Consider the following 27,033-nt stretch of genomic DNA (forward strand, 5'->3'; position numbering starts at 1 on the left):
CAGCCCATTCCAATGCCAACAACCCGTTCTGTAAAGAAATACTTCCTAATATCCAGTCTAAACCTTCCCTGGCGCAACTTGACGCCATTCCCTCTTGTCCTATCACTTATTACTTGGTTAAAGAGGCTCATCCCCAGCTCTCTGCAACCTCCTTTCAGGTAGTTGTAGAGGGCAATGAGGTCTCCCCTCAGCCTCCTCTTCCCCAAACTAAACAACCCCAGTTCCCTCAGCCGCTCCTCGTACGACATGTGCTCCAGACCCTTCACCAGCTTCATTGCCCTTCTCTGGACACGCTCGAGTAATTCAATGTCCTTTTTGTAGTGAGGGGCCCCAAACTGAACACAGGAATCGAGGTGCGGCCTCACCAGTGCCGAGTACAGGGGTAAGATCACTTCCCTATCCCTGCTGGCCATGCTATTTCTGATGCAAGCCAGGATGCCATTGGCCTTCTTGGCCACCTGGGCACACTGCTGGCTCCTGTTCAGCTGGCTGTCAATCAACACCCCCAGGTCCCTCTCTGACTGGCAGCTCTCCAGCCACTCCTCCCCAGGCCTGTAGTGCTGCTGGGGGTTGTTGTGGCCCAAGGGCAGCACCCGGCATTTGGCCTTATTGAAGCTCATACAGTTGGCCTTAGCCCATCGCTCCAGCCTGTCCAGGTCTCTCTGCAGAGCCTCCCTACCCTCGAGCAGATCAACACTCCCACCCATCTTGGTGTCATCTGCAAACTTATTGAGGGTGCACTCAATGCCCTCGTCTAGATCATCAATAAAGATGTTAAACAGGAGTGGCCCCAAAACCGAGCCCTGGGGGACACCACTCGTGACCGGCCGCCAACTGGATTTAACTCCATTCACCACAACTCTTTGGGCCCGGCCATCCAGCCAGTTTTTTACCCAGCAAAGCATGCAATCATCCAAGCCTCAAGCAGCCAGTTTTGCCAGGAGAATGCTGTGGGAAATGGTGTCAAAGACCTTACTGAAGTCAAGGTAAACTACATCCACAGCCTTTCCCTCACCCAACAAGCAGGTTGGCCTGTCGTAGAAGGAGATCAGGTTTGTCAAGCAGGACCTGCCAAATATAACATAGGTTTCCTCTCTAAGAATCAGCTTTTTAGAACATAAGAACTGCTCAGTATTCAAATATTTTGGACCCTGCTGCAGAGGATACAGACAACAAAGATGTTAGATTTTTCACTTGCAGGCTGCTTCCTGATGAATAGGAAGTACTTACATATGAACCACTGTTGAAATGTGTTTTGGATGTGATTCCCTTCATAGCAATGATTTGAGAGCTAGTGAAAATTATGAGATAATAAATCAAAATAACTTCTGCTACAGAGAAAGTCAGATTATCAACTGAAGCTCAGACAAACAGACACCTTTCCAGGGCAGAAGATCTCACCTATTTCAAAATTGTATCTTCTCCTTTTTGTTTGAGTTCATTCTGCTTGGTAGTATTCCACAAATGTCATCTGTGCTTAAAAATAGAGAGTTTGTGATGTTCATGGAGTCATTAATTGTGTAGACATCATCAGTTACTGATTATTCTCAGGCACAGGAGAATGGGAAGAATTTTGTCACTGGAGAAGTTAGATGTTCCACAAATTCTGATTTCAAATCACAAAAGCATCTTTTGTGCTGTTCTTAACTAAATAATACCCATTTTGTCTGGAACAATAAATGAAGCATTCACAATAATTCATTCATAGAGCACCAAAGCACTTTACTATTTGGAGATTTTTCTGTAATAATGGGTATGAAAAACTGACAAATTTGCTGCCATAGCTATATTTCTCTAGAACAAACTTTGCAAGAGAAAGGAAGAATAGCTTTAAATAGCATATGCTATGTCATTTGAAAACTAAAACTTCACAAAGAAGTCCATAAGACAGGGTTTTATATAAGTTTTAGAAACTTGTTGAAGTTCCTAATTTAACTGTAGCCTTTCTTCAGCAGTGAAATCAAGTTCAAAGAAGACCTTAGAAACCCAGCTCAATTTTGTTCTCAGCAAAACCTGGAGGAGGTCGAAGAAACATTTTTCTTTAGTCAGATCTTTAAGAACAAATCACAGTGTAATGGAAAGATGTTTAACAGGCAAGGGAATTCACTAAAACTTTACACGTATCTTAAATGTAATAAAAAGAATAGCATTTTAACAGGAGCTTGTCATATTTTACACCTCTGAGGGGACAATGACAGAGAGCAGACCAATTTTGAAGTTACCATAAAACAAAGATTTTCAAAGTGATCTAGGTATTTTAGACTCAGTTCTTTCAGAAGGTCCATCCATTGAGCTCCGTGCCTCTTTTTACAGATCTGTGAGTCCTAGAATTGGATCAAATTGCTAAGGAAAAAAAAAAGTATGCTGCTTATTATCGTTCTCTCTTTTATTATATTGTACTTTAGTTTTGATTATCTTTTTCTCCTTTCCCTCAGAATACTTTCTCCTCATTAGTTACAAGATAAAATGTGAGCAAGTAGATCTAGCAGACATAAATACATTTTTAAGTTGTCAAACAGCTTCCTTGTTACATTTTATTTTATTCTTTAGCACCACCTTTTTGATATACACTTCTTACTAAACTATTGTCTTAACTGACTAAACTGAAATTGTTGGTAAGATACTACTTAGTTTATATGTAAAGTATGCTCACTTCTTAATGGTTCCCTTATTTCTCTTCCAATTTTCAGTTGCTCAGTGAAATAGAGTTTTGACTATTTGTTCTTCAAATTTCCTTTCAGCCTCTGTAATTGCTCTATTACTTATCACACAGTATAGTGTTTCTACTGTCTTCATTTTTGGTAGGATATCTGAACATGTATTTGTTTCAAGAAAATTAGGAAGGCTGTTTTGTTTTGAATGTATGAATGTTTTTACTGTTTTGAAAGAAAAAAGGGGATGCCTTTTTTTCTTTTTATTGCTCATAAATTCTATTATTTTCAGTGAGGTTTAAAGAAGTAAATTTATGCTGTGGAAAATAAGAGTTATTACTTGTTGTGTGTGCATACTTGTCTGAATGAATTCCTACATAGTTCTCATCAGGAATGGTCAGATGTGAATGGCACTATCAGGATGATAGCAGAGGCAATTGACTCTCAGTGACCAGTCATCAACTTTTTCCAGTTGACAGCTGAAAGAAGACCTAACAGGTAGAAAGACATGTACAACTAACTTGAAATAGAAGTCCGATGTGCCAGACAAAGTTTTGAAAACTAGACACTAAATGGACATGTAAAATCTGGAATATAGAGAAACAAATAATACTGCTAACATAAAAGGTTTGTTTTCTATGGTAAATTATAGCTCTTAAAAGTTTCTATCTGAATAGTTATTACTGGTGAGTTCTGAAAAGATGTCCAGTAATGCTGCAAATGCCATTCATTACTTGCCTGGGAGGCATATCTCTTTTTAGGTCTCCCCAGTGACAGTTTACTTGTTGGGATGGATCTATTTTTTTTTTAAAAAATCAATCTCTTACACAGCTCTCACCATATGCAGTAGCTTTGCAATCACGCTCTCAGAGAAGTGGGGTTGAAGGTAGGGCAGGTAACCTAGAAGTAAGACAGCCAGCCCTCTCAGAAAGATTGTATCAAATATGTTTCTTGAATACTTGAGGTCTGCAAAGGACATCAACTCTCTAGAAAGGGAATATTCTTAGACATTTATACAGAATATCATCCAAATATTTTGTTTATTCACAGAAAATTGTTAAATTATTTTAGTAAATGGTATTTGATGTGACTTTGGGATTCACTGCATCAGACCACAGAGACACTTTCATGTCCGAGAAAGTCTGAAGGAAGTACTATGTATAGCTTCAGGGACACCAGCTGTGCCCTACATAGACAGAACTCATGTCACCAGGTTGCTCAGGGGCCCTATAATATGCTTACAAATGGCTGTATCTGTGGGGCTAGTGAAAATCTTTCACAGACTGACACACTGCTGAAAATGACCAGAATTTATTCAGTATCACAGATGACCAGGATTTCCTGTGTCATCTAACATGATACCTTTCAGAGCCTGGGTCGGCACAGTTTGAGTGAAGCATCTGCATATCTGAATCCTGTTCACTACTGACTAAGCAGCAGAGCAGCCAGGTGTCCTCCATCAGCTGCTCCTGAGACATGCTGAAGAATGCAAATGTCACTTCTGCAGATGCAGGCACTTTATAAGGCCCCTTCTCATCAATACAGCGTGGAGATACAGCCACTGTGTACGATAGCATGTCAAGGCTCTTCTGGTCTAAACAGGCATGAGTCTTGCCATCTGACCAGACAAAACTCCATCTGTTGTTCAAGCAAGCAGAATGTTCTCAGTGTTTAACAATGAAAAGACAGCAAAAATCCTTACACAAACAGTGTCCATTATACCTCTGTAAGCCTTCCATAAGGTCTGATACAGCTAAAAGGTCACCCCCCCTTCCTTCAATGATAGCCTTTGCTTGTGATTTTCTGTAGACTGCCCATTATTCAGATTTGGCTCCACCTAATTTTCAAATAATTTCTAGTGGTATAGCTGTCACCAACATCGTACATGTACATCTGAGGCGAGGAGGCAGATGAAGAGGGAAAGTGCCCAAGGAAAAGGCCATTGGCCTGCAGAAGTCTAAGATCCTCAGGATGATCTCTTGGGGAATGGGATAAATTAAAAACATTTCCTGGCCAGCATTCACCTGAGGTTCTGTCCGTGCCTGCCCTGCTCCCACTGTTCATCATGCTCAGCGGGCAGCCCTGGGACGTATTTCTCCGTGGAGGTCTGTTGAAAGGACTGATCCTTTCAAGCACAGAGGCATGTTGTTTATTTATGGTGTTGCTGCTGCAGCAGGTGTGGGGCCTCTGCAAAAGCACACATGGCTCTATGAGATAATAAAACAGCCAGAAGGCTTTCTGCGTGTTTGTGTCACAAAAGGCTCTTCAGAGAGAAACAGTTTTAGTGTCTGAAGAATGAAGTGCTATTTCAGAATTTGGAGGCTGCAGGTTATTTTAACTCTACAATTGAATGATTTGTCCATATTTTTTATGTAATAAAAAGAGCAGCACAATATGCCTCTTTGCTTGCTTAGAGACCATTTGAAATTTTTAATACTTAAACAGAAAGATTGCACGGAGCTCATATTGCCACACTGACATGAACACAGAAATAATTTTTTCACTTAGCTGGGAACTGAAAGGGATGATGGAAAAACCTTTCAAAAAGAGTGAGAGAAGGAGGATGAACTGGGGGGGTTGATAATCACAATCTAATTTCAGGGTGGCCACCAGATTGCCATGGCATGGGTTTGCCTCCTACTTGACTACTTCAGTTTAAAGGTCTTTATGATTTTATTCCTAAATCTGAGAAACTAATTTTAAATACCGTTCTTCTATTAAATGAATTACTTTTGTCCAAACTTCATTAGACTTTCCTTTGTAACAGACAGCTGAGATTACTAATTTTAAAGAAAAAGAGAGGTGAATATTTGTATTGCAATATGACAAAATCTTTTTATTAAGATATTTTGGAGTGATTTTGGAGCAACTGATGTCATGAAGTCAGCTTGAACATAGGGTTCAGCCCCCAAAAACTGTAGAGCAAGCAAGTCAAATGTTGAACAAACAGTACATCATTTCCTACAGAACAGAAATTATGTATTTTTAGAATTAAATTTTATTTTGAGTGAGCTGAAAGCATGTTTAAAAAGGTCTTTTGCAGTGAAAAACTACTTCCTGAAGATGTGTTTAGAAACGTAGAGTCATTACTGAAATATAATCCAAAAGTTGAAACAATACTCAGTCAAGACATTGCAAATCACTTGTAGGCAAAATTGTGTTTATAGTGGCAAATCCTTATAAAAGACCATGATATAAAGAGACATTATTTTCAAAATTAAATTGTGATATTAATTTTAAGAGTTAATATTAATAATTAATGGTTAATTATCGGTATTTACTAACTGCCAGTAAACTAATTTCAGGTTGAATGCTCATTCCACTGTTTACTGAATGTTGGACAGTTTTCTGTGTAAACGCTGGCCACTGAAGCTCACCCATTCTGCACAGGCTCTCACATTTTCAATTTCTAGATCAATTCACATGGCAGGTCAGAGAAGCTCTGATACATTTTGATAAACAGGGTGATCAGTGATGCTTATCAACATCCTGGTTTTAAGGCTTGTGGTACATTGTGAACAAGATACTTTTTTTCCGTTTACAGAGAGTTAGTTCTACGACCTGTGCTAAAAAACATTGTATGAAAGCATATACTCTGCAGTAATGGAGCAAAGGTACAAAAATAGATTAAAAAGCCAGTGTAAGTTATTACTCAAGTGTGAGGATTTTCCTTACCTACACTAACCTCTTAGCCTATAAAGTACAGTATCGAGCCTCCACACCCTGTCAGTGGTAGCAAACCTTAGAGAAGAGCAAATCTTTTCACCTCCAGCAGTCCAGAGACACACAGTGAAGATACCTAGAAGACTTCTATTCTCTCAAGATGGATTAATCTCTTCTTTCCCTTCTCTTCCTGTTTATATGACCCAAATTTGTTTTGACTTGATTCTAGGGCATCATATGGTTTGATGAGGTATTATATTACTTCTCCCTCTTCTTCTTTGAATATTAATGTTACTATTTGATACCTCAATGAGTTAATTGCTGACTGCAGACTCCTTTCTACTGATTACTGCCTCTGCTTAAAGTGTATAACTTTATGAATTGTATGTGAGGAACAATATTCATGTACTACCTCATTAAAAAATATGTGCTTTTTCTCTTGATACATACTTTTCTAGTTTATTCGCATTTCTTTGTCATTATGTATCTGAGACATTTTTGTTTCAATGATTTTCAAAAGGATTTTTTCCTAGAGATTTATCAGTTTATTGCATTTATGATTATAATTTTAAAGAGGAAGTGCTGTCTGTGAAGTCAATTGCCATGTGCTTGATCAGTGTATTTACTTTATGTATAAAACTGGGGACTTAAATTTAAAAAGTTTCCCAGTGAAACTATCACAATAGCTAGAAAGGCATAAGTCATTTTTATTTTTCCAAAATAAGCTACTATTGTTAATAAACCTCTATATTATAAAAACATCAAATAACGTGGAATAAGAAAAGACTAAGAGAAAAATTATATTCCTGTGTTAAAAACATTATTATTGTTATTCCAAATCACAAACTGAAGGGAGAAATGCAGGGGTTTTTTTAATGTAGTGTAAAGGAAGAGATACTCTATCGATAATGCAGGTGAATGGGTTCCAGTGCTATACGGGTAATGGTTGTCCAAGTCTCTGCAGCTTCCTCTCAACTGTGTTTATGTCACCTCAGGCTGTGAAGTTTTAGCTTTGAATAGTTCATTCACTTCGACACTTATTCAGCTTATAGAGTACCTGGGGCAACTATAAGACAGAATTATTTCCAGTGAGTAATACTGGATATGAATTATCTCTGCTTTCTGAATCAGTCCTGTTTTCCAAATCAGTCCTGCTTTCCTTTATGGAAAAGGTCTTTAAATGGTAACACAATGTGCATTTGAGGCACCCTGTTTCTCTTCTGTTTCTGTTATATAGCATATAGGCTTTATATATAAACAATGCAAAAAGTTATTATGTTCTCTCATATTCTACAAAATCCTGTTTTAGTTCTCGCCAACATATCTGCTTCATCGCTTCCATTACACAAAATTTTTCCACAGGGCAATATTATACCCTACTGGTATGCATTCACAAAAATGTGGAAAAATAATTTCCCAAATAAGCTTTTTCCTGTACAGTTGGTCACCTAAGACATACGAAAATGTTTTCGTTCCCTGAAGTGAATCATTAAAAAATTTAATGAAGAGAGGTATGAACTGCTGTTAGAATTATAATGATTAATATATAATCAAGAGAAATCACATCATGTAAAAAATATTTTTAAACACAGTTTTTAGGTCTTAAAGTCTCCATCTACATAAGTATTTAGAAGTTTTAGAATATTTGAGATGGACAGAATAGCTGTCTTTTGGATCTCAGTGAACCAAGTTTATGTCTTATCAAAATGTTTCTATGTGTCATGGTTTAGATTCTTTGTTTAGCTCTATCAATAACAGAAAAAAATTGATAGTCTCCTTTATCTGGGAAATGGAGCAGTGACTCATTTTACTAAAAGCGTAAAAGCATTGGAGAGTCACTAGATAAAAACCTATACAAGGACAAAGAGGAAGTCATCCATATCATGGGTCTAATGGAGAGGCATGCTCCTCCCTATCCATTTGCCTCATTGAAATATTTTCTCTATAAATTTAACATTTTTACCCAAACCACTGGTAGCTGAACTATTGAAAAAATGCCTGAAATGACCCAGGATGCAATCTCTGTGGTTTAGCTGTGAGTGCCTAACGGACTGCCTGAAAATTGCAAAGGCAGGCTTGAAAAGAAAAGGCATTGCAGTCTCAAGCTAAAACACAATGTTTTTCTAATATTTATTTAGAACATATCTTGTGAATTATAAATTGTATGCCATTTCCTTTACCTCTCAGTAATATTATGAAATCCTGATCATTTTATTTACTAATTGTTGTATTTGCAGTCTTTGAGACCCATTCCCAGAAAGGATGAGCTGGTCAACTAGCTGCAAGGCAAAGAGAGTTTAAAGAGACAACTGCAAAATTGTAAATATAGTGGACTTCTAGGGAAAGTTGTCTGAATATTAGGATAACCAGAGACACTATAATATAATAGTGTGACCAGCAGAAGTAGGGAGGTGATAGTCCCCCTGTACTCTGCACTGGTGAGGACACACCTTGAGTATTGTGTCCAGTTTTGGGCACTTCAATCGAGAGGGATATTGAGGTGCTGGAGCGAGTGCAGAGGAGGGCAACGAAGCTGGTGAAGGACCTGGAGAACAAATCCTATGAGGAGCGATTGAAGGAGCTGGGACTGTTTAGTTTGAGGAGGAGAAGGCTGAGGGGAGACTTCATCACTCTACACCTACCTGAAAGGACATTGTAGAGAGGTTGGTGCTGGTCTCTTCTCACAGGTGATTAGTGACAGAACAAGGGGGAACGGCTTTAAACTGCAACAGGGGAGGTTCGGACTGGACGTTAGGAAAAAAATTTTCATAGAAAGAGTGGTCAGACAGTGCAATATGCTGCCCAGGGAGGTGGTGGAGTCACCATCCCTGGATGTGTTTAAGGGTCTTTTAGATGAGATGTTGAGGGATATGGTGTAGGGGAGAACTTTGTAGAGTAGGGCTGATGGTTGGACTCAATGATACCAAGGGTTTTTTCCAACCTGAATGATTCTGTGATTCTGTGACTATAAAATATTTTCCACACAAACGGTACCAAAACTGTAGAAATATACAGAAACTCCAGTTTCTCAGAGTAACAAAACTCTTTACCAACTCTGAATAAAGAAACTACCAATGTTTGACTTGTGCTCTGAGATACTTAAACCTAGGCTTTTAAAGTTAAGTTTAAAGAATTCCTAGAAGTGACTCATATTTTATTTTTTTAATAGCTATACAAAATTATCTCATAATTTCCATCTCTGATTTATTGCAACAAGATATAAAGCAAAGAAAATATAGGAATAGAGTGTTTATATGGAATTTACATCCTTCATTTGTAAAACTGACACCAACTGAACAAAATTTAATCTAGCAAAACAAATCTGTTTATAGCACAGACTAACTTCTTCATATATTTTACTGCTGCAGAAATCAATAGTCTATGGCTGTGGAAGAGAAAGAGAAGCTCTGTTAATTCATTAGCAGGTCTAGGTAACATGTTTATAATGTGGTCAGTCTGCATTAATACTCCCTGGAAGTGAATCAGAAAGAATATTCTCTGTAGCATACCAGCTCGTAGCTGGCAGAGAAAGAGATGTCTTGGTTTTGGGATAAACATCTTAATCGCATCTCTAGCAGAGTCTGTCTGGGAGATGTAGGAGCTGAAGAAATCAAAAGGAATGCTTCTCCACTCTTTAAAACTTGTCTTACCTGATACAGTTTTTCTTCTTGATAGAGCATTAAGAACATTTCCTCCTATTTCAATGTACTTTAATACGCATTGAAACCTAGGGGAGTTCCTTCACTGTTGTCTCTCCCTGTACCTTTCCCAAATCTTCAAGTGAAAACTGTGTATGTAACATATTAATTTCCTTCTGGTTTTTATTGGCAATTTTTTCTATAGTAAATATCTATACAGAAATGTGGCTTTTTCCTGAAATGTCAGCTCTGGGAAATTATACATTATGATTCAGCTGATAATTCCCAGGCTGGCAGTCAGTATGGAAACTAATGCATCCTCAGTATAATGATAGTTCGTCTATGTTTTGGTCAGCAGATGTAATTTTTCTTGCTAAAAATCTGTGACTAGGCAATGAGATTCCTTATTTTCTGTTTATTTTCATGTTTCAAAGGCTCAAAGCTAAAATCAGTTATTATTTTTAAATAATAACATCACCCAATTAAAATGTGAGGAAATTATTTAATTCACATATGAATACATAATTCAATATGGACCTTGATTTTAAGTAGCTATAAGTGGTGCTTCTTAGAGTACTTAGGTGATATGCATATTCTGAAGCAAAAGTCAAATCCCTGGTCAAAAAACTCCCTGGCCAGAAATTTTATTTCTTTAAAGTATGTTATCATCACAATCCCACTCATTTTCTAAATAGCATTGTGGTGAAAGTTTGGCTTCTTAAATTTTCCTAAAGGACATATCAATCTGGCTGCTGGAATGGGTATAACTACGACCACATGTAGCCGTGTCCAAACACATCTCTCTCAAGCATTGTTTTGATGCTGCTATTTAATCTGCTTTGCATTTATGTAAAACTCAGAATCAGTATTTGGCCTACTGATTCTAGCCCAGTAAGGTGAAAAAATTACATAGGCTCACATAACTGACTACAACAATATTGTCTGCTTTCTAAAATGTAAATCTTCATTCTTTTTAGATGTGAACAGGTCCAGACATAAAAATTTCTTAGTTACTGGATATATATGTACAAAATCAGAATTCTGTGTGATTTTTTTCATCTTTAAATAAAGCCATGAAATGTTATTAAGTCTATTAGCATTTGTTTGATTATATTTATATTATGAATACTTTGTAGATTTTACTCTTTTGATGCAAAATACCTAGTGCTGCTTGTTGACTAGCTCTGTATAGGTATATATGGCTTTATCACATATTGTTGCTCCTAAATTATGGAAATTCTGATCTAGAACAAGGGAAGCTCCCTTACTTGTGTAAGATGTAATTACATCTACCAGCTACTGGTTTTAGACTTACTGCTTTGTCACGGATTTGCATTGCTATTCTGTTGGAAAGTGTTACCGCCTCCTTATTTTAAGTTGAGTTAGATTTTTCCCCGTTCACTTCATTACAAGTTGCAACAGTTTTAGCATTGTGTAAATTGTGGTGCAGAAATGGAAATAAATTGTGGCAAGGGAACTTCTCAAACTGGCAAATAATTATCACAAAATAAATATTAGGCATGTGTATATCAGATCCCAAACTACCTCCTCTATCTTCAAAGGCGTGGTACACTATTCTTTGAGGAATTTATCAGTCATAGATGGACTGCCTACAGGTCTTTTTTGTTGTATTTCAGCTCAGTCTTTGTATTGGAATAACAATGTATTGTGTCGTCAGTTCTGATGGTACAGTACTCTAAAGCTTTAAAATGTATCTCTATACAACTGACTTTGGTATCTTATACTGAGTGAATCAATATTATTTTCAATATTAACAGAACTTTAAAAATATGGAAGTAAGATGAAAGACCATAATACTTTTTTTTTTTTTTTTTTTTTTCTGTTATAAGGGAATTTATCTGGTTACTCAGAGGAAGATATTTGTAAAGATACAGTTTTGTACTTACCTCTCTAATTTTACTTGCTATCCTGCAGAGAAAAATTTGGTCAAAACCAGTTTAGAATAATCAGATTTATTTTTATTAAGATCATATTTAACTCTAAGCATAATGAATAACTATGTCTAGGTTATCATTAAAGAAATGTCTTTTATTCTGTGGCAATCCAAGAATGACTGTCAATCAGAACAGTTTGATATTCAAGTGGTTTTTGTTAAAGAGAAGAAATAAATGCAAATGAGTCTATAGCAGTAGGTATAAAACTTGAGGACAGAGAGAAACAGAATAAACAGCAGTTTAAGAGTTTGTGAAGATGCATAAGTTCACAGCCTTGAGCAGTATTTTAGCAGTCAAAATCCAATTCTTCAACAATTAAACCATTACTTGGTAGAAAAATTCACAGAATAATTGTTGCAAACTAAGACCTCATTAATCTTGCTCATATTTTGGATGTTAAACTTACAGAATAGAATGTTTAAACATACTTAACCTGAAAGGAAAATGGCCTAGCAATAAGGAAACAGCCTCAACCTCAGAGTGATGTGCATGTCTGTTTACACACATTTAATTCCTCACAGTTATGTATCGTTCACAAAACAAAACATGTAGAATAACGGATTTGATATGTAAAAGCTTTCAAATGGATTGGTATGCAAAAGTTTGCAAAAAGCCTGTATTATGCCTTCATTTTAAATTAGTTGTTCTACAAGTCCTCTCCTCAAACACAGCCCTTTGAATTTCTCAGTAAAAAAGGACGCACCTAACAAAACGTGACTAACGTGGCTAACATGGCTAGAGGTGTATCTTACCAAAGACCCTGCGGACATTTCCTTGACATGTGCTGTCCCAGTTTTATAAATGAGAATTATGGTCATTTCAGATTAGTCTCTAAACAATGCCAGCTGTCTCCCTTTTTAACACTTTCAGGATTCTTTGAAGCTTTTTCTGAATTGTATTGGTAACATTACTACAGAAAGATATGAAGAATATAAAAGCTGAAAAAGGTTACACAGACACACATAATTGACTATGGCAATAAAAATATTGCCTACTATTTTCTAACAAAGTAGATATTACTTTCCTTTAGATTAAAAAAAAAAATTCTTTAGACTCAAAAAGAAACAAAGTACAGCTAAAATACCTTTGTTGCTAACTCTGCAGGCTAAAAGCAGAAAATCTATATTGTGAAGTGCCTCTTATATGGCTGTGTACAGTATTTGCCATACCATGCAGCTTAAAATAAAATACCTTCTTATCTTTGGGATTCAAGTAGTTTGCAGTTGCTTCTCCTAATTATGAAGGGAAAATTGGTGTTGTAGAAAAACAATAAAATAATGCAGATATGGGAGAAAAATGAAACTTCTGGGGGATGTTTGTTTACTTCATATTGATGTTCATATTCTTCACGCACATTTTCTAAAACATTCATCTGAATTATTTGCTTGAAATGAACACGAACATGGGAAATACAGACACGAAGAGAGCCACTGGATGGAGCTGTTTGTTGTGACTTTCAGTTTACTCTGGGATATGAAAGACCTGTAGACACAAACAAACTAACCCTGGATTAAAAAAAAAAAAAAAAAAAAAAAAAAAAGAGAATGAAATACAAATGATAGGGGAAATATACAGAAACTTAATCAGAATCCATGGCCTAATTAGATAAACTATTGAATCAAGAGAACTTGGCTGAAGGGGACAGGGCAGAATTTCTGAGTATTCTGCAAATACAGCTGAGGAGAAGTAGGAGTAGGAAAAAAAATCACTGCAAAAATTTGCCACAATCTTTGTAGTAATATAATATTCAGGTCTCCAACTGGATGTTCAGTGCTTAAGTGATTGTATTTGCATGCATTTCTTTTGCCTTGCCTTCTTCAAAGAATGTATCTCATGCAACATAGTGGAACAGACGCTTTTTATTAACAACCAAGAAATGAATGATAGGAAGAATAATGAATGATACATTTTCAAAACAGCACTAAAATCCCACTTCGCTAGGCGTGCCCATGTTTTCTTCAGATGCAAGTTTACTAACTGTAGTGTAAGTTGTTTAAAAAAAAAAGGCAAAATCTGTGCAATTTGACAATAAACTCTTAATCATATGCTCATTGGTACTCAGGGAAGTTTAGTTTTTGTGAGGCAAATGATTCTTAGTTTATGAAGGTGGTGGTGGTGGTAAAGCTAATTCTTTTATTCGTTTCATCTGTCTCAGGGCAAAGTGCGACAAGGTAATTGTTGTGAAAAATAAAGGGAAAATCCTAGTAGAACCTCTAGAAAAATTCAGTTTATTGAGTCTCTCTTAGAGTTGTTCAAATAAAATAAGAATTTAATGAAGAATTTAATAGAATCATTCTGAAAGTGGTATGTTAATTGCCATCACAATCACTACTGTAGCTTTAAAAAAGATGTGAAAAAACAAGTCTTGAATAAAAAAACTATTAGAAGGATAGTTCAGAGAGGTGTTAATGGCAATTAAGGGCAAGTGAAAATAAACCCTAAAGCCAGAGAGCTTTCAATTGAAAATATCTGAATGCTTTTATTCAGGAAAAATAAAAATAAAATAAAATAAAAGGAACCTTGTCTAGACATTAACGTCAAGATACAGAACCTCAAAAAATATCCTCAAAAATATGATAATTATTATCCATATGACTATTGTACCCTTTGATAAATGGAGGAGGGTCATAAAGCACAAGATGTCAAAAGTGAAATAGATAAGCCTTTGAAGAGATCCATAAAATATTTATTGAAATCTCTTCTGTGTACTCAAGAAGCACACTGGGCTAGTGACAGAGATTAAATGTTCAGCATCTACATTGAGATATGCTGAGGTTTTAATGTACTGAATATTGATTGTATGATGAATCCTAGCAGTTTGTTTCCTGCAGTTGCTCACAAGAGGAGGGAGAAACTAAAACACCACAGAAGATTCATGTACACAAAATAGTATGTTAATGGCTTTGTTGAAAGGAGAACCTTCTCTTCTGTGCATGTCACTACTAATGTCTAAAAGCCCATCTCACTTGTTAAACTTTTTTGCTCATGAGGGTTGAGAAGTCTGAATACTCATTTTATGGTTACTTTTAGAATGGGAACTTCCAACTTAAATACTGGGCTCTAAAGATGTCTCATAAGACAAGGCTTTTTCTTTTGTTTTAAGCCATCTTTCAACACCTGGGAAATAAAAGTTCTGTTTCAGTAAGAATATACAGTTCAACAAAATTAATCATTGCCATGGCTTTGCAAATAATAAAAGTATAAGAATGTAAGAAAATCATAGTTCATCTTCTCAGGCAGATATTCCTGGTACCGTCTCAGAGCTTCACCACCATAATACCCTTGCACCTATGAACCTTTCAAACAAAAAAAATCTCTCAAGATCCACAATCTTCTTGACATTTTCTCAAAGTTAACAATAGAAATGATGTTAGGAAACATAGCCAGGCTCTTCAGTTTCAAGAAGTATTTATATCTGGTAAATCCATTGACAAAGAACTCTGTCCAGCAAGCTGTTGCTCTCAAAAGCTGCAAGTTGAATTTGACCAGCATGAGTGCTTCAGGCCACCTGCACTTTCTACCCACTGAATCTTGTCTCGTCTTCCAGGAATCGTTGGGACTCTGCAAAGTCGGCTTTCATGGTTGGATAGATGTCAGGGCCCACGGTAGTAGTACTGTCACAGGTAGCAAATAAAGGAGGTAGCTCCGGAAGGTAGGTGGGGGAGCTCCCTTGTAATGGTCACCCAGTGTTCCCATTGTTCCCCATCCACAGCATCCTGTTGTTCCCTTGTAACACAGCTGAGATGCTTCTGTAGGACAGGGGCTTCAAAAAGTGATGTTATATACTTCTGGGTGATTTGAAAGACAGTAAATCTTACTCCCATACACAGCTGGAGGGAACAATCCTATGAACAAAAAAGAGACTTAGAAAATATCTGTTGGCTAATTTAATAAAGTAGGGAGCTTACACAGATCATAAGCAAGCTTAGTGGAGCTCCATTATCTGTTAAATATAAAGTGGAATCCTTTATATTTATCTTCTTCCAATATTTTTAGATTAAAAAATTTTAAATTCTTCCACATGTTGACATCTGTCAATAATGACACTTATCATATACAAGCAGTATAACATGCTTGCAAGTATCAACAATCCTTCCTGTATTGACATGTGCAATGTTTTGGGAGGTAGGAAAGTGATCTTTTTACTTACACATCTGTTTCAGAACATCATTTTGAAAAATCATGTTATTAAATATCTGTTTTATACATGAAAATGAACCTAAAAATATTTTCTTTTCTGATGGAAAAACTTTTACAGTAAATAATTTTTACTGCTTCTAACAATGAAAGACTTCACTAGGCTAGCTGTTTGTTGTCTTTGGCCAAAGTTAAACTGGAACAGTAATTCCAGTAATTTCTGCTGAATTTTCTACAGAAAATTCCTTATTTCAGCTGAGATTCTGGTGAGTAATAGGCAGAAAACCAGCAAAGAAATAATGAAAAATTTCTTACAAATGTCACACAAATAAGAGATGCATGTAGATTTTCTGATGGAACACTTCTATATGCTGACCTATCAGTCTACACATTCTGTAAGGATGTGTTCATGAGCCCTCTTCATGGGTGGAGGGCTTTCAAAGCTGAAGAAACTACAAACCACTTATCTTAATGATCTTCTCACTGGAGATGTCCATGAAGTCTAGTCCTCCAGTTGAGCTGTTCTTTAATCCATTTCAGCCACAATGAGCTGACTGATCAGCTTAAACAATATGTCTTTGTCCAACTGGTTTATTTTGACTAAGGAGCTAATGAGCTATTAAGTAAACAGTTGAGTTTTCAGACCTTCAAACCAAATTGAATACTGTGGTCAGCAAAAATAGCTTCAATCACTTTCCCTGAGAGATGCATTAATTTATGCCAGGAACTGAAGGCAGTTCTCAATAAAACAATAAAATGGTGTAAAGTTACAGGATTTACTAACAACATGAGTCACACCTGCACTGAAATGGATCATTGCTTACCCATCCAGAGATCTAAATACCTACTATTACTGTCGCTCATTTTTTTGTAAAGTCCTCCTGGCAACCAGGAAAATTTCATGTTTATAGATCATTCTTTTATTCCACAGGCTACCATTTACTTGTCTTTATAAGCAGGAAAATGGGAGAAGGAAACGGTAGCTAGCTCATGCTGGCTGTTGAAGTCTTGAAATACTGGTGTTTTCTGTGATGCTCATTACCTAAAAAAAAGAAAAAGAAAAAAATTAAAAAAAATAAAATAAAAAAGGAAGATGATGAGATTAAAAAAATAAAATCCAGCAGCCAGAAATTGTAGTTTTCAATCAGGTTTCTGTAGACATAGATAAAGCAGAGAAAGGCAGAAAAAGAGAGACTTCCTTCTGTCTCATTTCATAATGTCACCTGGAAATGTAATGAGCCTAGGCTTTTTTTTCATACCTTTTCTGCTGACTTTTATGTTCTAGGACATCGTTTAAAACATAAAACTTTATATTTTAAAAATTTCTTTACAAGTCAAGATATTTACTTTATAAGTAGTCTGCAGAATGTCAGACACTATTAAAGTAAAAAATATTTTAAGTAATCCAAATTATATATATTTTTTCTTCACAGACTGAGGATTTTTCAAAAATGTCTATGATCACACATACCATAAAAACTTACAGTATAAAGTTAAGAGTCACCTCACACTGGACAAATAGAATGGATTAAACCCCATTTTCTTCTGTCTCTGTGTGACATAGTTTAACCAATTTTGTAGCTGTTTCCTTGAGCTACATATCATCAACCTATACTTACAAGAGAATGTGTACATATCCATAAATGATCTGGAAGGAAAACTCAACAGCTATGTGGCACAATTTATTGATGATACAAAGTTCTTCAGTATAGCATTCATATTCATACTCAGTAAAGCTGACTATGAAGAATTACAGAAGTATTCTACAACTAAATGATTGTGTGGTAGTATGCAATATAAAAGTCAACATATATAAAGGCAAAGTAATACAGATAGGGGAAACCTCCTCCCACCTCCAATTCTACTTTTATGCATACAATGGTGATCTTGCTATTTTTCCTCTGCAAAGAGGTGTTATTACATATAGTTTCATATAAGCACTGGCTCAGGAATGGTTATAAATGGTTATAAAAGTAAAAATAAGTTAGAGTGATTCAGAAAGCAATAGGTAACAAAGCAGAAAGCCTGTCTAAATACTCAGCAGGACTTCATCTCAAAAATTGTATGCTACTTCTTTCCCTTTTCTTAACAGACTTATACTAGATCTTAAAAAGGCACAGAAAAGAGCGCCAAGGTTGACCCTATATTGTTACAATCAATTGTAAAATGAGATAATTCTTTCTTCCAATTCATCCTTTGGAAAAGGGCATCCGAAATTTGAATTTCTGGTAAAAGTTTTACTTATTTTCTGATAGCACTTATTGAGTTAACTCTTAGAGAAAGATTTTTATTTTGAAGTTCTTATTTTTTTCTCCTTTAAAGAAAGTAGGAGACTACATGATTCATTTTGCTGAGTCTCAGCTTAAGTTATTTGTATAAGCTAGTTAAAAGCTAACATCATATTCTGGATACTTTTTAAGTAAAAATGAGTAGAAAAGAGTTAAATAAGATTAACTCAAAAACTAGATATTTCAAGAAGAGAGGTAGGAATGAAAAATCAATTTTAAAAATATTCTAACAGATTTTCACTGGTGTAAGCTATACCATCCATTTGTATTTCAGAAAAGACAGAGTCAAACACGAAGGATCCTGGAAATATAAACTGAAACCCTCTCCGTCCCCAAAGAAAAAAAAAGTTTAAAAAAAATCAGTCAACCATTACTTTTACGGTTACAGAGATATCTCCTTAGAGAATATAGGCCTGTCTTCAGCTTTGTTGTTACCATTATCCACAAAAAAAAAAAAAAAAAAAAAAGAAGTGAAAAATGCAATTCTAAGCATTCTGCTTTTCCTTGTGCAGTTGTATTAAAAATTTGTTAACCATTTTGTTCATTCAAAAACACCTAGTTTCTAGCTTTTTTAATAGTATTGGACAAATACATGAGCTTTATTTTGTAATTTATATAACACAATCTGTTATTTAAAGTCCCACAGGTGAGAGCCATTTTATATTTTAATTCTTATGTGTGAAAAAGAAAAATCTTTATAAGAATTTTAGTTTACTTTAGTATTTAAAATGTCACTGTATTCATGTATAATTTTTTGAAGACTTGGTGAAAAAACTTGACATTATTGTAAAAAGAGTAAGAAGATTCTGCCTTGGGTGTGAATGTGTCTTCTGGTGATGTGAAAAGGTCTGCATGCATATCTAATGACAGGGTTTGTCCCATAACATTTCAATCAAAGTAAAAAAAACCAGTCATGTTATTCTGTAATGTATTTGAGTTGCTATAATTATATATAAGGAAAAGTAAATAACGTCAAAACATTTTTGTTCTCAAATACAATAGCTATATCAGAAGTATCTATCAAACAAAAATGCACTGATGTGAAGCTGAAGTATAACATTCTGGAGTTGTTCTTACACAAAGTTTTTGCAACATCTACATTCCGAGGATAAAGAGATTCAGATGAGATAAGAGTAAAAATGGTAAAAGAATACCGGTGTTTTAATACAAATTTTAATATATTATAAAAGAAAAAGACAATGACAAAGACATGATCACATTACAACTTCAAAATGTAAAAGTGGTTGACTATTTGTACTATCACATTCTTATGCTTATAGTCAATTTAAACTTAATTCTTATTTATGTAATTATTTTACTCTGTCATGAAAATATGTTAATTTTATGTCATCTTTGTTTCTTATATGAAAATAAGGCATTCATTTATTCCATTTTTTATATATGAAAAGGTTATTTTGACATCTCTAAATGTTGAAGAGTAGCTTCAAACAGAGTGGTTCTAATTCCTCTGCCGAAATTATCTATTCAGGGTCTCCTCCAGCTACCTGGCACTGCTACAAAGGGAACATGCTGTTTCTTTTGTGTCTGGACAGCTGTGGATATTGTTGATGGTCTCCAGTCTTTCTGCCCATTTGTCATAATGATATACATACTTAAATAACTACATGCTCATAAGTAAGCATCAAAAAATCCTATTTAAATCTCAGAGATTTATTAATGTGAAAAATTTGTTAATACAGAGAAACTAAAATTATGTATATTTTTACATAGAATTTTTTTCTTCAGAGTATCACCTTGCTCCATTTTATGTTTATTGTTTTCCTCTTGACAAATCTGTACTTTAAAAATTTATAGCAATTTGAATTCTTAATTCCTGGGTACAGCATGGAGCTAGAAATGCCATTTTGTCTGTCATTTTATGTGTTTTATCTTAGTGCTGGTTTATTCATTAGCTAGTCCATTGTGTGCATTTCTATGCAATGTCATTACTTTGAGCTAAAACAATGCTTTTAGAGTTTGAAAATAACTAGGGTATATATTGACTGAATATGTGAACCCTTCCTATTTTCTGTGTGTGGGCAGTGAATGAATAGTGATTTCAGCTATGGTTTATTACTTCTGCATAGTATTGTTACTGTGTTGCTTCTAAGCCTCACTTCCCACCAGCAACTTAAAAGACTGTCATGGTCCTGAAATAAAGGTTAGTTTCCACATTCAAAGGGTAGGCACACACTGTGAGTCAAGATTTTCAATACTCTTGCAATACCCCTGTCCTAAATCCTGCTTTTTTTTTTTTTTTTTTTCCCTTCTCCCTGAATAGACATCATAAACATTTTATGGTGTCTCATAGCCATCTTCAGAGTTCATGGTTCAGACTAATTAGTGTCCAGATACAGGACTGGAATGACCTCCTGTACCAAACATTTTCCATTTGAAAACCTGATTGAGAGAAATAGGTATGACTGAGGGCCACTTACAGATCGTGACAATGGAACATGTGAGCTGTCACCAGCATCTCCTGAGGCTAAGAGAAGGAAGTCCTGAGAAATTTGCCTTGGAGTGATTAACATATAATGTTTGCAGACAATTACTTGCTCAGTGAAAAAGTAGGTTTTCTGGTAATAGAGCTTGACAGAGACTTCTTGTTGCCAGTGGTTATGAACCTGCAGCATATGGTCAGATACATTTACTTTGCATTCACTTGCAGCAATGAATGAAAAATTAATTTTAAAATTGAAAGACCTGTAACTGACAGCTTTCTAGTAATGAGCGATGAGGTTACACCAATTTGTCTGAAAAAAATTTTCTGAAATTCACAACTTCTGCTTTGTATCTGTATTCTTGTTTACAAAACTATTTTTGTCTCTATTTAAAATTTACTGAAATATTGCTGTTTGTAGTGTCATTCTGTATATTGCAAAAATGATTGTGATCCTCTTCACCAAAGCTGTGTTTTTATTATTATAATTAGTATAAATTGTATTATATCATACTTGAATTTACACAGGGGTGACTGAGAGCAATGTATTTTGAGTAAAGATACTTAGTATTTAAGCAGTCCATAGCAAAAATATGTAGAGAACTTTGTTCCCTTATTTTATAAATGAGTTGCTGATCACCAAAGCTATTCAGTTTTCATGATTTATTCAGTTTTTTTCAAAATCTCTTTTAATATTTCCACTTATTTCTTATTTCACTCCTATTTCGCTCTGTGAAGAGAACAGTGAATATGATCTAAGGATCTTATTGCAGTCACAATGGTCTTGAAAAGTCATAGTTATTGTAGGTGCTATTGATGGCCTAGGCAAGACGTAGAAATTTTATTCTTTTTGTCATTGAATCTTGCTTTGAGTAAGATAGCTTTACATGTTGAATTGAAAATAAATAAACAAACATGAATACTGTCTATACTTCAACAATAATGGATAGTTGTCGTGCTCTGGAGGTTGAAAATGAAGAATTTTCCTAACATGAATGCACCTAATCAGGTAAGATTAATAACCTGAATTTTTATGCTGAGAAGTCAAGGTACTACTGTAGCATCAATGTCTCCTGCCCCAGGTTCCCTAGACAGCTACTGAAGTGTTATGCCATCCCTGAATGATGAGAGGAGATGCAGCAACAGATTGAGAATCTGTTCTTCAGAAAAGGGTAGGGAAACTATACTGGATGGCAATCTAGAGCCTGAGTCAATATGATACTCTGGAGAACATCTCCCCGGAATGCATAATGCTCTGCTCTAGGAAGCATTGGCAGCGCGTGAGCTGGAGTGCTTTGTTCTGTTCAGCCAGTGAGAATGGTCAGAACTCTAAGAAATATGATGTACAAAGAGAGATCAAATAAATAGGGTTTGTTTAGTTTGGAACAGGAAGGAAGACATGAATACGGTTTCCTGAAACCAGAAATCTCCAGAAATCCAGAATTACTATGCTACTCTTTGCCCAAGTTCCTCATTTTTCTCTGTGTTTTAGTATGTCATAATGGATGTAAAGCACATATACCTGCACAGTAACTTACTGGTAAGTCCAAAGATTTTGTTATATGTGTATATATCTCTGAATGTATTCCTGCCACTTGAAAAAAATATTCTGTTCTGTCAACTCTTCAAAACCAGACCATTATAACATATTTATTCAGAGACCTTAGTCCCCTATTTTTCTGATTGTAAACAACTCTAAATATCGTACAGTTGTAAACTGAAGCTACTAATAAAGATTAGAATTGTTAAAAATATTTTGGCTGTGCACTGGAAATTAGACAGTCATTATGAAGGTGAATGTGGGATGACAAAGACAGAAAGAGAGAATATACGAGGTTCAGCAGTGTTCTGACAAGAAAGTGATTGTGTAGGTGGACTTCCAAAGACTTGTCTGAATAATATCTGTGCAGTGGGCTCCTGATGGGAATGACAGAATTCAGTTCAGTGCCTATCATGAGAAAGGTAAGGAAAAAAATAATGAGAGGAGAAAAAAAAGAAAAAGGCTTCTTTCATTAATCAACTTGTTAAACAAGAGGAAGTGTTCTACAATGAGCTGTCTGTGAGACCTATGGAGGAAGTGGAAATAGTTTTATTAGAGAAGACTGGTACCTTAAAGTCAAACACAGCACACTGGGCACTTTTACACTAAGATATAATGGCCAGATTTTGGTGGACACTAGTAATAAGAGATTTCTTTTTGTGCTATAGTGTTGTATAAATCAGTCATGGTATAGCAGATTGTTTCAGAAAGCAACTAGCAGAATTAAACAGGAGGTGATTTGGTCACACTTAAGTCTACTCTCCACACTCTTCAGAAGTTAGAGGAGAAGATATGTACATTCCCTTACGTGTGGCCATTCTGAATTATTCTGCTGGGACAATTATGCAGTTTTAGAGATAAAAGACTGGAAGTATCTTAAGAGTGCTCTGTAAAACTGAAAATGTGATGTAATTAAATATATATATGCAGCATATATATTGTCTCTTATAAAAGTTATCCACATGACAAACAGTATATTTTTGGTAAATGAAAATGTACAAGGATTTTTCACTGCAAAGACTAAATTATTTTTTTTTCCATTATGCTTTCTTTTTAAAATTCTTTTATTAATAGCATAGACTGTATGATTTGAACTGATCTTTGTGACTAAAGAGGTATGATTATAGGATTTTGGTTCTATCATCTAGTGTACAAGCAAATTGCTATTCCAGTATCTAAGTTTCATGAGCAACATTAAATGTGTGGGGATAAAAGGGACTTCTCGATGCAACTAACAAATACGGAAAGCACAGCTTTGATTTAGATGGAGTGGAATTACAAATACTGAAAGGTACTGAAGGGTTGCATTTTATTTAAGGTAGAAGCAGACTGTGTGAAAAAATGCTGGCACATCTTACCATCACAGAAAATTTATTTTGTGGGGTACATTGATTTTGATCTAGACAACTTTTTCAAGTGTGTTAATGAAGGAACTGCAGCAGTGAAATGTTTGTGTCTACATCTTCCCAGTTAAAGATTTCTCTTTTATGCCACACTGTAACTTTATGTATTCTACATTATGTATCATTTTTATTTAGAAAAAAGTTTCACATGCATAGATAAAGCTATTAACACATGATTTAGCTATATATCCAGAGCAAAAAAGTTACACTTTCAATAATACCTGTTGAAACATGTCTATGCCGTAAAATGGTCATTTGTAGACACAACTTTTTTCATTATTAAATACCAGAAGCTACATTAATGAATTTTTATTCTCCACTCTTCCCTTTTGCAGTATAGGCTTTTTCTTCCCCTGCCTAGCTTTCCACCAAATTTCAACTTTCATTGCAAAATTATGGAACTATAAATGCTGAGAACTGCGAGAGAAAAGTGCATTGAGTTTGTGTGGCAAGGTTTTGGTAATGGGAAGGCTACAGGGGTGATTTCTGTGAGAAGCTGCTAGAAGCTTCCTCTATGTCTGACAGAACCAATGCCAGACAGCTCCAAGATGGACCCACTCCTGGCCAAGGCCAAACCCGTCAGTGACAGTGGTAGCACCTCTGGGATAACATATTTAAGAAGGGGAGGAAAAACCCTGCACAATGCCAATTTCAGCCAGAGAGAGGAGTGAGAATATGTGAGAGAAACAACTCTACAGACACCAAGGTCAGTGAAGAAGGAGCAGGAGGAGGTGGTCCAGGTGCCGGAGCAGAGATTCCCCTGCAGCCCGTGGTGCAGACCATGGTGGTACAGGCTGTGCCCCTGCAGCCCATGGAGGTTAAAGGAGGAGCAGAATCCACCTGCAGCCCAAGGAGGACCCCATGCCGGAGCAGGTGGATACACCCAAAGGAGGCTGTGACCCTGTGAGAAGTCTGTACCGGATCAAGCTCCTGGCAGAACCTGTGGACCCGTGAAGAGAAGAGCCCACGCTGGAGCAGGTTTGATGGCAGGACTTGTGACCCTGTGGGGGACCCATGCTGCAGCAGTCTGTTCCTGAAGGACTGCACCCTGTGGAAGGGACCCATGCTGGAGCAGTTTGGGAAGAACTGCAGCCTGTGGTAAAGACTCACATTGAAGGAAGTTTGTGGAGGACTGTCTCCCATGGGAGGGACCCCCTGTTGGAGCAGGGCAAAAGTGTGAGGAGGAAGGAGCAGCAAAGACAGCATGTGATGAATGGACTTCAGCCCCCATTCCCCATCCCCCTGCACCACTTGGCAAGGTAGGAGGTAGAGAAAATCAGGAGTGAAGTTGAGCCTGGGAAGAAGGGAGAGGAGGGGAGGTGTTTTAAGATTTAGTTTTTATTTCTCATTATCCTACTTTGATTTGATTGTCAATAAATTAAATTTTCCCCAAGTTGAGTCTGTTTTGCCTGTGATGGTAATTAGTCAATGATCTCTCCCTGTCCTTATCTTGACCAACAAGCCTTTCATTACATTCTCTCTCCCCTGTCCAGCTGAGAAGGGTAAGTGATAGAATGGTTTGGTGGGCACCTGGCATCCAGCCAGGGTCAACCCACCAGAAAAATTTGTGCTTTTCTTAATCACTTTTTTATCATCACCTCATATGTTTCTTCTTCCTTGTTTTAACTTTACATGAACCCACACGAAAATTCATATTACCACTAACAGAGTCTTTAACTTTGGCTGATTAAATTTTATAGCAAAGTAACAGAGCACTCTGCCCAGTTCTTATAATAAGAAATACTAATTAAGATTACAGTAAGTGGAACTTCTATCACTGATTAAAAAAAAAACAAGTTAATTTCAGGCAATTATTTGTCTGAAATTTTTTTCTCAGTATTTGTCTGGGAAAAAAAAAAAAGTCTGCATATGGGTGACAAAGGATAACACAATTACTCTACAAATTCTGTCTGTTTTATGAGAGTATTTCCATAAGACAAATGTCAGGAGAATTTTAAAAAATGTGACACTATTAACCATAGGACTGAAACCATCTGTGTAAAGGCAACTAGTAAGACAATGATAGAACAAGCTACTAACTAGGAATTGACCTCCCTTTTTTTAGGTGACCTTTGAAAGGAGAACTGTAAGAATACTTTCAATTAAAAAAAAAAAATGGATTTTTGTCCATAATGTTATTGTTAAATAATTTGGCTTTTAATTATTATCAGCATGATACCTTTCAGTTATCCTTATAAATTGAAATAGAATAGGAAGACTGTCAAGTGTCAGTCTCAGTTCCAGTAGAGACAGAAATCATGTGGTGTTTTAAGAGGCTGTTGAGTTCAAGTGCTTAGTTGTTCACTTTTTCATTTCCCTCTACATTTATTTATATGGAAACAAATATTACAATACTCTGAAATATTTTTTTATCATAAACAAAAAAATGTACACATCAGTGCTGGAACTTAATACTTATTATTATCACCTTGGTAAACATTAGTACTTGAAATACCATGTGTGTAATGGAGATTATTAATGTCAATTGAAATAAAATTTCAGAACTGGATCTCTCTTCTAGATGGATTTTTCAGGAATACTGATTCCTATCAAACACCATGGAAATTAAGGATAATTTAAAATTTTTTACAAATGTGACAAGAAGACTCCTTCTTGTAAAGCAGATAAATTAGTTTAATAATCTCATTTTAAATTGGATATTTTTGCCTTTTTAAAAAAATGATGATCCTTATTTTGTTTACTCATGCTTCATTGTAATTTTTGACTACTAGGAATTACAGAATTTGGTCCTAAAGTGTTATGAAGTAGCAATAGCTTGAGAAGGTCAAACGTTGTTCATAGAGTGAAGACCTCACTCCACAGGAAAAAAAAAAATAATTATTAAATCAGCTTTAAATAAAATAAAATCAGTTAAGCAAGCATAGAAAAGCACAGTTCTTCATCTGTAAAACCCCATTCCAGAGTTTTCATTACTTAAACCACCAAATTAACACTCATTCATAAGAGAATTACTGCTACTATGCTTTGACAAAAGTAGCTATACTTGCCCCTTTTTTTGTCTATTGTTGTATATTTAAGTTAGTGAGCTATTTAGCGAACACATACAGATTTGTCTTTAAATTTAGTTTGTTTTTTGTTTTGTTAAACAGTTTTACACAGGCAAAACAAGGTCTACCTAAGAAGTTCTACCTAATTCTGACATGTACAAATTTTTCAGTCTTTCCTTTTACTTTATCTCACATATAAATGTTACCATCTACTTGTGTTATGTGAAAATAAATGAGTGTTCAGAAAGCATGAACTTTTGTTCATACTAGAAATACTCTACACACTTCTCTAAGCTGCATCCATATCCTG

The sequence above is a fragment of the Strix aluco genome, chromosome 1 (genome assembly GCF_031877795.1).
Source record: "Strix aluco isolate bStrAlu1 chromosome 1, bStrAlu1.hap1, whole genome shotgun sequence".
Lineage (NCBI taxonomy): Eukaryota > Metazoa > Chordata > Aves > Strigiformes > Strigidae > Strix > Strix aluco.